The sequence below is a fragment of the Chroicocephalus ridibundus genome, chromosome 4 (genome assembly GCF_963924245.1).
Source record: "Chroicocephalus ridibundus chromosome 4, bChrRid1.1, whole genome shotgun sequence".
NCBI classification, from domain to species: domain Eukaryota; kingdom Metazoa; phylum Chordata; class Aves; order Charadriiformes; family Laridae; genus Chroicocephalus; species Chroicocephalus ridibundus.
Genome location: NC_086287.1, coordinates 62,175,318 through 62,185,601, shown reverse-complemented (window position 1 = coordinate 62,185,601; position 10,284 = coordinate 62,175,318). Strand labels below are relative to the sequence as shown.

At 42.6% G+C, this 10,284-nt stretch overlaps 1 long non-coding RNA gene across 1 annotated transcript; it reads right to left on the bottom strand.

Annotated features, from left to right (window-relative positions):
• Positions 1 to 796: 796 nt before the first annotated feature.
• LOC134514344 (uncharacterized) lies at positions 797 to 9,609 on the bottom strand. The gene is made up of 3 exons (XR_010070704.1): positions 9,405 to 9,609; positions 1,717 to 1,814; positions 797 to 904 (listed from the first exon to the last, which is right to left on the bottom strand). It is a non-coding gene; the product is annotated as an uncharacterized LOC134514344 (long non-coding RNA).
• Positions 9,610 to 10,284: the final 675 nt, after the last annotated feature.

The following is a 10,284-nucleotide window of genomic DNA, read 5'->3' as shown; positions in this document are numbered from 1 at the left end:
AGTGGGATCACATATATCTCTCTCCAGTACAGTTATGGCCTCACTTTATATGTTTTACAAATTAGATCCATTATTATAGTAATAAAGTGGGGTTTAACATTAGCCACTTCTACAGATATTATAATAAGATTATTGATAGGAAGAGAGGTGATTTACTGTTCAAGAGGCTTTAACAGCCCTTTGTCAAATGCTGAAGGCTGGTGACCATCAAATATACAATTTCCAGTCAGAAATATCTGCCATGACTGCTGAAATACGGTGGTTTACTGTCTCTACAAGCACAAGCTTGATCTTTTTTTGTTGTTCTTTTCCAGGAGGTATTTATTTGCTGTGGCATGTCTAAAGTACTCCCGTTTTGTGTCATTTTCCAGGTGGTTGGATGGATTCTCCCACGGCATGCTCAAACTGGTGCTCATTTTGCACCAACCCAGGGGAGCGAGGGTTGCAAGATGCTTACATTGCCTCTAGGAACCAGAGGGCACAGCAGCTCTGTGGGCTTCGCTGTTTTAACCTTCTTCTTGGGGACTGGGGAAGTGAGTGAGTAGATGCAAAGGGTCAGGAATCTCCCCCAGAGAAAACTGGGCCGGCACAAAAGGGGAGGCATCCACAGCTGATGTGGGGCCAGCAGCTCCCTTTGAGCCTCACTGCCCTCGTGGCTTGCAAGGGCTGTTGTCCTCAAGCCCTTCCCTTTCCAGCAGCGAAAGCAGAAGCAACATGGAGAAGGACACATATTGATGGCCTGGAGCTCTTCACTGAATGCACCATATCTAAAAGCCGCCTGAGAGAGTCATCTTACCTTCTCTTGCCTGTACATTGGGGTGATGGAGGGCTTTTCCTCATGCTGCAACCGGCTCGCAGCTGCAGGCCTTGTGAAACGCTCTCAAAATCCCCTCTCTGGTGTGTCCTGCAAGTGTTTCACAGCAGTTATTTTGGGATATCTAAGCTGAGCTTTTGTTGGGAAAAGTAATGCTTCAAAATTGTGTTCATAGTAGATCCTAGACGGAAAGGTGACAAAGCCTTTCAAACAGTGGTCCCTGGCTTCTCCTCTGGTTCCTCCTTCCTCCTATTGTTGTCCACTTGCTACTAATTAATATAAGAAGGAATTTACCTGCCTACTTTGGCCAGCAAAACTGATGGAGGTGAGAAGAAGGAGGTCAAACTCTAGTCTTCATCTAGCTTTGACTTCTCCATGTGAATTGTCTTATTTATTTTTACAAGTGTCATCCAGCAAGGTACACAAAAAGGTCTTGTGCAGCCTCTTATTCCTGCAGAGAGTGGCAGTGAGCTCGTGAGCTTTTAGACCTGAATGAAAAACCTTGTTCCTGTCTCTGTCACTGAATCTAGTTTTATTGAAAGAAAGGTCTCACATTTTTTCTAAAAATTGATCAGAACCTTTTTGGTATTTTCTTTTAAAAAACCCTGCAGAAAAGTCGAGGGGGTTTGTTGTATTCAAGAAATAGACATACGGAGACAACATTTATCATTTTTGATGCCAGAAACCATTTCCTTTCAGTTCTGGAGATTCCCCTTAAATGTAAACAATTTTTCTGTTCATTTGATTGAAAAATAATTCGACAGCTTATAAATGTTTTCATGAAAGAATGCTGTCCAAATGCTAGGAATGATCATTTCATAGTGCCAGTCTCACTTTTATCCCACAACGTGTTAATTACATTGATAGTAATGGTAGCAAATGCTTGAATAATTAGGAGTTACCTGGGCACTCAAGTTCCAGTGGATAAAGATGTCAGTTCAAATCTCATAACAGGGACAGATCCATTCCTACTAAGTGCTTTTGATTGCAGTCTAACAACCTAAAATTGGATACACATTAGGAATAAAACACAGCTTAATGCATGAAGTGAAAGATTCCAGGAAAATAACTTTACTGGCCTCTGAAATCACCGGTAATAAATAATAGTTACAACAGTGGGATAATTTCTGCTGTGGAAGCTGGAAAAATTTCCTTTAACGTTGCCCTTCTTTTTAAAGTAATTTTTCATCTAAGCTTTGATCTCATTTCATGCAACATATGTCAGAAGCAAAGCTGGACAAAGAATTCATAAATGAATTATTCAGCTGATGAGTGTCACCTCTATTTCTTTCAGCTAATTGTTCACAAATAGATAGTGACTTTTGTGAACGTATTCATTATTCAGATTTATTCAGCGGATAATTGCTGGGAGTAATTCTTTGTCTGTAGATTGCTTGGAAGCATTACACTGTGAGCATTTAATAGTAAAAATCTATCCAGGCTTTCAATACAAGACAAAGTAAAAATATCTGTAACTACTGATGGAGTCCTTAAGCATGAAGAATATACTGCAGTCTTAATGAGCAACACCGGTGTTTTCAGGAAGAATTCCACTACTTCCCATGGTACATAGGAGCGAAAGCAAAGAATCTCAACTATCTGTGTGGTGCCGACTTCGAATGGTGCACATTGTATATGCAAATAAGTTTTTCCAAGAAAAGCGTTGCTTAAGTGTTTGCTCAGCAGAAAAACAAAACAAGCCTGAACAAAACATGATTGACTTCCCAGTGAATAAATAGGAACGATCCACACAAAGGAACTAGCTGCACAGCCAGTATTTTCCTGCAATACCCCAACGGAAGATGTCTAGGAAATAAACTTAACACGATAAAACAATTTTACGCTCAGAGGATAGCTGTGTAACCATATGAACTCTTTTTCCATTTCCTTCTGCGGGAATAAATACTTTAGACAAGCAAAGTACTTTGTAAATGATGCCTTTGTGGGGATTCATCTGGCCTTGTTCAATTATTTTGAAACCTAGCAATATTCTCATATCATTGAATCTGGGTTTATTGCAAATAGGGTCATAGAAATAGTCACTCATCGCGATAATGGACTTAGTTTATCTTAACTATTAACACTTCCAGCAGGTTTACACACGCGTATACATTCAATATTCATGGATATGCACAGTGCATATATATTAATAATGAAGTAACTTTATCTCCAACAATCTGAAAACAAAATCACGTAATACCATACAGTGTGGGGTGCAGTGGTAACTGGAAGCAGTGTATCAGGATAACAGAACAGAAAAGGAATAAATAAATTAGAAGGGAGTCTTCCATATCTTCTTCAACTTCCAGAGTGTCAATTGAGCCTTTGTTCAATATTCCACCTTTCGTGGTTCTGTGTGCTCTTGATTAATAATTTAGAGATGCACCTTTTGGCAGCAAGGTAAGTTTTGTGTTTGCCAAGAGTGATTTTCCACCAGTCAGGGAATACATCAAGAAATACAAAGGCAAATCGCCCCACAGAGCATAATTAGCTGTGTGCCTTCTTTCTTTTTCTGCCTCTGGAGAAACAGATTTATGGCTGAAAGGTGCGGGACACCCATGAGGTGTTGTATGGCACCGTTTCTGCTCCTCAGACCTTCCAGGGAGGAAAGCACTGCATAAATCCCAACCTCAAGATAAAAATCAGCCCTTTGGACTGTGCATTTCCATGTGTGTTGCACGACCAGAAGGGTCACGGTTAATCTCTCGTCTGATGGTCACTCCAAAATGGGGCATTTTTGTGGAGTTGGGAAAAAAAATCAACAACAAAGCATAACAGAGACAGAGTAATGAATGGGCAGGTGGTCTGATAAGACTTGGCATGTCTAGCCAGCTAGCAATCAGTTTTCACTGAAAGCAATCAGTTTTCCTTTCTGTATATTCGTTAATTCCTGTGACGCCCAGAGACCTGGGTACCCAGGTCCGTTTGCCCCCAAGGAAGGGCATTGTGGTCAGTGGAAAGCGCAACATCGACAGTCCCTGTGGTGCTCCACGAAGGATGCACGAGGTTCTCCTCCCAGTGAGATCTTCTCTTCACCCTTTATATATTACTACCCTGTGCTGGAAGTTTTCAGGATCACACAATTCCTTAACTTCCCTTTGATGCAGATAGGCAGACCTGGGGCTATCCATCCAGGAACTGCAGGCCTGGATTTCTACTTTTGCAAAAATTAGATTAGGCATGGTAATATCACATGCAGCCATCTGATCCAGCACAACAGAATCTGTTTCTGAAGGCAAAGCCCTGGCTTTATTTGTGGGTATAGCATCATCTGAGTGACAACCATCTTCCTGCAGCTGCGGCACCAGTTTCAAATCCATAGCGTGCAAGGGTTTGCACTGGTTTTGAACTGAGCTCTTCTCTAAGGCAAAGACATAAAGACTGAGCAGAATGCGTAGTAGGGTTTTACATTGTGGTAAGAACATCCCCGCTGCAGGGCAGAGTGATTTCTGCCCCATTGGGACTGGCTAGAAGTGATTTAACTCTGCTGAGGAACCTGGTCTCAATTCATCCCTGGCACGAATCCATTGACTTATAAAAGGCATGGATCCATCTCCATTTCTTAAAATTACTTCTCTTATTCATGCGCCTTTCCAGTAGATGTTACAAATAACCACAGAGTACTTGTCATGATATAGTAAACACAGAGAGAATTTCTGGGCTGCTGAAATGAACTTTCTAAATAATTACAGAATGATTCCACATCCATTTCATAATTAGACTCCTGAGACTACAGCCAAGCTATTATTTGTGATTCAACATGCATTTTTATTTTGGAAATGTCCCACAAGCCATTAGGTTTATTCCACCTGAGGTTTTCTAATTCGTTCTGTTCATCCTGCCACTGGGATCTAAAATGTAAAGCATGTATTGATTGAATAAGAGTTACCAAGTAACCAAATGCTAATATCTGCTGTTGGCTCGCTGTTTCCACATCAGCCAGTCCTGTTGATGTGGGATGTGGGAGATGGACGGGGCTGGAGTGAATGATGTCATTCTGAGTCAACTTTTGTCACACGCTCATTGTATTTTAGGAACAAAAAGGACTGGAACTGGAACCTCTGCTTAAAGGCTACAGGTGATGGCAGGGCTGCCACCAGCCACGAGACGAATGAGAAGGATTAACCCACTGCCAGCAAGAGGATGGCTGAGCTGGCGTAGAACAGGAAAGGAGGCAAAAAAGGCATGAAAAGAAAAGCCCTCAGAAACAGCCAAACCAGAATTATCTTCAGGAATTACATTTTAGCAGTAATCACTTTGTGCTCTCTGTTGTGTTCTGGGTCTTTCTGTAACGATTCCTCATTTCCCCGGTTGAGTTTAGCCCTGAGCAGAATTCAGGCTGGGATTAGCAGTCTTTTCTAAAACCCAGATATCAAAAGGCTCCTCTTGAGTTCTGTGAGCCGCTGTCTGTCCTCGATGGATGTTAGAATCCTGGTAGTCATTAATGCCAAATGGGTCCCGAGAAGGGCAGCAAGTGGGACTGATGGCAATGGGAAGGGAAGAAGCCAGGGGAATCGTAAAGCGCCTAGATGCAGGCATCGCTGCCTAAGATGATTTGAAGGCACTGATGTAAATGCTCTTGAGCTCCATTTGCAGTGTCACCTTGGAAGAGGATTGGATTAGATTAATGACATGAAAGAAGAACAGAAAAATGGAGAAAAAAAGCAGATTGAAGTGTGAGAAAAGCCTAAATGAGTAAAATATGCATGAATTGGAAAGAGTTTGGATGGTGATACTGGATGATGAAGAATATAAAAAGCAAGCGGCAAATCCTGCTGTTGTTGACAGACACTTTAAGTCTATTAATGCCCATACTTGTTCTGGATTTAATTTCATGTAATTAGTATGTAAGTCTCTCTCCTCCACCTCTCCAGGCCCTGGAGGCTGGTGTTTTCAGAGTGAAACAAGTAGGTTTAAAAAAGTGTAATTTGTACAATTTCCAAAACTGGCCAAGTGCTTCTGGAGCCTATATTCAATTGCATCTCAATTTAAGCTGAGGCGAGCAAATGAAGCAAGGGAAAATCCAGGCAGCACATCAAAGAATGCTTGTGGACATCAGGATATACAGATAAGCCAGGTTGAAAGCCAGTTATGTTTTGCACAGGCAAGCTGAAGATTTAAGTTAACATTTTCATTCCAAAGCTGAGCATCCTTTGGCATGCCTGCAGGAGTGTTGGAGGGTCCTGCTTGCACCAAGAAAATTTGTGTCTTACAATGAGGTAGTTGAGAGCAGGATGGGCTTTTACTGGAGAGCGTGGAACTAGGGTCCAGCTCTGATCCCTGGCAGGTTTGGATCAGATCTTTAAAATGCAATGCCCCATAAGGAGGCAGCTTGTTACAGCCTTATAACACTTACAGCCCCCTTTTTTTCTTTTTTCCCTCCTTCTCTCTCCTTCATTCTTATCGGAAATTTGGTCCGGGACCAGGAAACCTCTCAGCTTAAATTAATATGTTGGTCAGAATCATCTGTGCTCCAACAAATGCGCTTTTTCTGATGTGGAGCACTTTCATCAGCATATTTTTCATCATCTCAAATGTATGAGCCTTTCAATCAGTCTCCTCAATGAAACAATGGAAATTACATTGCCTTTTCTTCTAAAGCTAGACAAATGCAAAGGCAAGGAATAAGCTTCACAGGACAGCTATGGAGATGGTGAAGTAATAGGGTCTGAAGGGAGGAGAGTTGAAACCGAGCTCTTGGTTGGTTATTATATTTCTGGCTATATGGCTGTTCCCTGACAGAGGCAAAACCTCTGGGTACAGAGAGCTGGTTCAGTGTCTTGCATTCTCTCTCATGCATTATACCTGCTGCAGCAAGCATTTCTGGGAGGAATATTGAGACTGGCGTACTCTTCTGCTCTGTACTTAATGTTGGCATTTCTCCCTGTGCATTGGAGAGCTGGGAAAAATTAGATCCCTTTTGGGCCACACTGGGCCAAAAGGCTGTTTCCAGCTCTACAGTGAAAATGATGGAAAGGTGATGCCAGCACTTCTCCTCCACGTAAGACTCTCCTGCTTCTGTGACTCCTCTGAGGCTGTAGAACTGGAACACCTTTTTCCTGACACTCCTGGTTTTGTCAAGGTACGTCACTTGCTGCATGGATAGTGCCAGAGCTGGGAAATAGTGTTAACTTCTTCGATGGACATATTTGACAGTCCAAATCAAAACTTTATTAGCAAGGGATGCTATAAGACTTCTTTACAGAAAAGTTGCCTTCCGTTTGACTGACATATTTTCTTTACAAGTGTTTTTTTGTGCAATATTTCTAAAAGAAAGTAAAAGGCCACCTGGTGGTTCCCCCCTCCACGATCAGGGATGCCACTGACTCCAGTGAATAGTTCTGCATGTGGAATCCAGGCAGGTTCTCAACTCTGATACATCTATGGGACTCATAGATCTCCATTAGATGAGCAAAACTTATCTCTGTTAGGGCATTTTGGGTCAAGCTGCCTTTCTACTTGCACCTCTGAAAGAATATGGCAGTGAATGGAAATTTGTTAGTGCACGTGTAATGGCATTTGCTCTTTGCTTAAATGAAGTAATATGAAACACAGAGATGGGGACAAAATATTGTTGATCCCAAAACACAGACATCAACTTTCTTGTTTGACCAGAGCAATAATTTCTTTTCTCCTCTGGTTGAAGTAACGTTACTATGAGGGTCACAATCTCACTGTAAGGTGGGCACTCTGCTCTCTTGAGCTATGACTCTACTGGCTTCTGCCAAAAAGCCAAGTAATTTCATCTGTCACATTCCCACTGTCTAGTCTGCTATCACTAGCTTATTACACTGGTGAATTTCCAGCATTTTGGCACTCCCGATGCACTGACACACCGTGTAGTCTTCTGAATAATATACTCTGCTTGCAGTACACGAGTGAAGGAAGTATCTGTCTGCTTCACACTTCCTTCTCTTTCAATGAATTTTTCTCATATCCACCCATGTCTGCACACATTCTGAGCTCAGTAGCCAGCCTACTCCTCACCTGCTCCTCCAGCCTGGGTTCCTTCAGGCTGCACTGGGTGACTTTACCTGGTGTTTGTCATGGTGGCAGCAAACGCTGCAGACCTGTCTGCAGCCTGCTACAAGAGAGTGATGGGTGAACCAGGTGCTGAGGGCCTCCCCTGTTTCAGATAGATAGGTGGGTATAAGAAGACAGACATGCTTTCTTGAAGCCTCCATGTTTTCCTTAGGTGCAAAACATCTCCCTTGGCTAAAGCATGTACAAAAAGCACATTTGAGACTAGAAGAGGAGAGGATTTCCTCAAACTAACCCATAGGAAAGTGGCTCCTGGAGCCACCACTCTGTCATGTCTCTCAGGAGGAGCTGGTGTGAACGAGCATCAGTGTTGGAGAAGGACCAAGTAAGCGCCAGGCTAATCAAGACTGGTGGGTTTGCATGGCCATGGTACACTATCTATTCTGTGCTCCCCACTGCTATTTCAGAAAGGTCACCTTCAGCTCCTTTGCGTTTATCAAATAGAAACCAAGGTAGCAAAATAGCAATGGCTCCTTTTTCCTGGGGATGTGCAACACAAATAAGGAATATAGAGGAGAAAAAAGAAAGGGAATTTGGAGGATTTGGAGCAGGTGGCACTGGTCGTTGTCACCTTTACTTGTCAGTCCAGAGTTGGTTTTGGGGTCAGTGTGTAATGGGGGAAATAGGCTGGCCCTGGAGAGGAGAAGCTAGTGCTCCAGTGTACCAAGCAGCTCTCAGTCCTTCAAGTCACCTGCTTACACAGGAATCTCTTTGTAGAAAGCCAAGGCTGGCGATGTCTTGGGGATGAATTCCCCCAAACCTTGGCTCTGGACAACAGTCCATGCAGTAGTAGCTCTGGCCCTAGGCATGTGCAACCAGACCCCCAAAGATATGAAATCTTTGCTTTATTTGCACCCCAAAAAGTAAAGTAGCTGCTCCAGGATAGACAAAACTTTGTAAATTCAGATACTTGTCAAAACTTTCTATTGCAAAGCATACCTGTCTGAATGACCCAATCACTCTAGGAGCTTTATATAGGCAAAGTGGAGGTTAATTCCTGGGTTTGGGAACTGCATTAGGAAGGGAACATAGAGCATTCCTGATCCACACAAAGTTAAGCAGGTCAGACCTCCTTTCCAGAGGTAAAGTGTGTTGTTGGGGATCTGAAATGCTGCCTACCTTGTTTTCAACATTAATGGCAAAATAGTCTCTAGAAGGACAGGTTGCCATGTTGCCTTTATACTGATTCAATTCTAAAAAGGCTGCTAAGAGATTTTATTGCAGCCCCTAGTAATGGTTATCATTGATCATAAATAATACGCCCGTTTTCATAAATCTTGTTTAAGAGGAGGGCTGCATAAGAGCTACAGATACTGGTAAAGAGACTGTTCCTGCCCTGGAGTCTGTATGAACTGAAGGAGCAATGCCAGTTTACAGCAGACTAAAGGTTTGGCCCACAGTTTCCAGAGGGGCTGAGTATACAGCTTAAGGGAAAAGAAGCCAAGAAGCCACAGCGTTCTGACAGAAGCAGGTTAAGCAGTTTTATGACAGAGGCCCCCTCCACTCTGGCCCATGCAGGCAAGAAACACAAAACCTTTTTTAGACGTACCTGTTGGTCACGATGAAAAACATAGGCAGAATCTCATCCTGACACGTCTAGCTTGGGAGGCCTGCTCAGAAAAATCCTTCATCAGAGCAGCAGCTGTCTCCTTCCCCGGAGCAAATTTCTTTAAAGCTGTCAAAGATGCTGTAATCAGACTAGGTCATCAAAACCGGTCCTCCAGAGGACTGGAAATAAGATCCAGAGATGAGCATTCAGCGACATGGGCAAGGTCTAAAACACTAAGGTTTCCATTGAAATTAAATGAAGGGACTGTAATTGCTGTGAAAGAAAAGCAAAGCAATCACTGGGAGAGCCCAAAAGCTTTCAAACTACCTCCTGAAATGATGCTGGCTGTAAAGCAAGGATCTATGTACCGCATAACAGAATCCGATAGCAGAGCAAAGCTTTTACCGGGAAACCAACTTAGAGAACTACTGGAGCATTTGCCTGCGTGGCTCCTGGAGCTAAGGCAGATTTTAATCGAGATTTCACCACACAGCTGAGTAGTTTTATTACCAGGTTAAATAAAAAAGGTTAATAAAGTAATAAAAATGGATTCTTTTTTCTTCTTGATTTCAAAACATGAAGCTGTGGTCAATATGTTTAATAATTTGTAAATAGAGTGGAACAAAGCGCCATAGCCATGGTGACCACGGAGGGGGGATTGCTGTGCGTTTGCACCCTCTCCTGTACTTGTGCTTGCATAAGCAGTTTTGCAGTTTCCATAAATCTTTTGTCAGTAAGGAAGAGAAAATGGACTGAGTTCTGCGCTGGTGCAATGTTTACTGCTGTTACTGGAATTACATCTGGGATAAATTTGGCCTGGATTTGACTAAACCCAGTCTTGGATAAAATTATAGGGTACCAGTGTATTTGATTTTAGCTG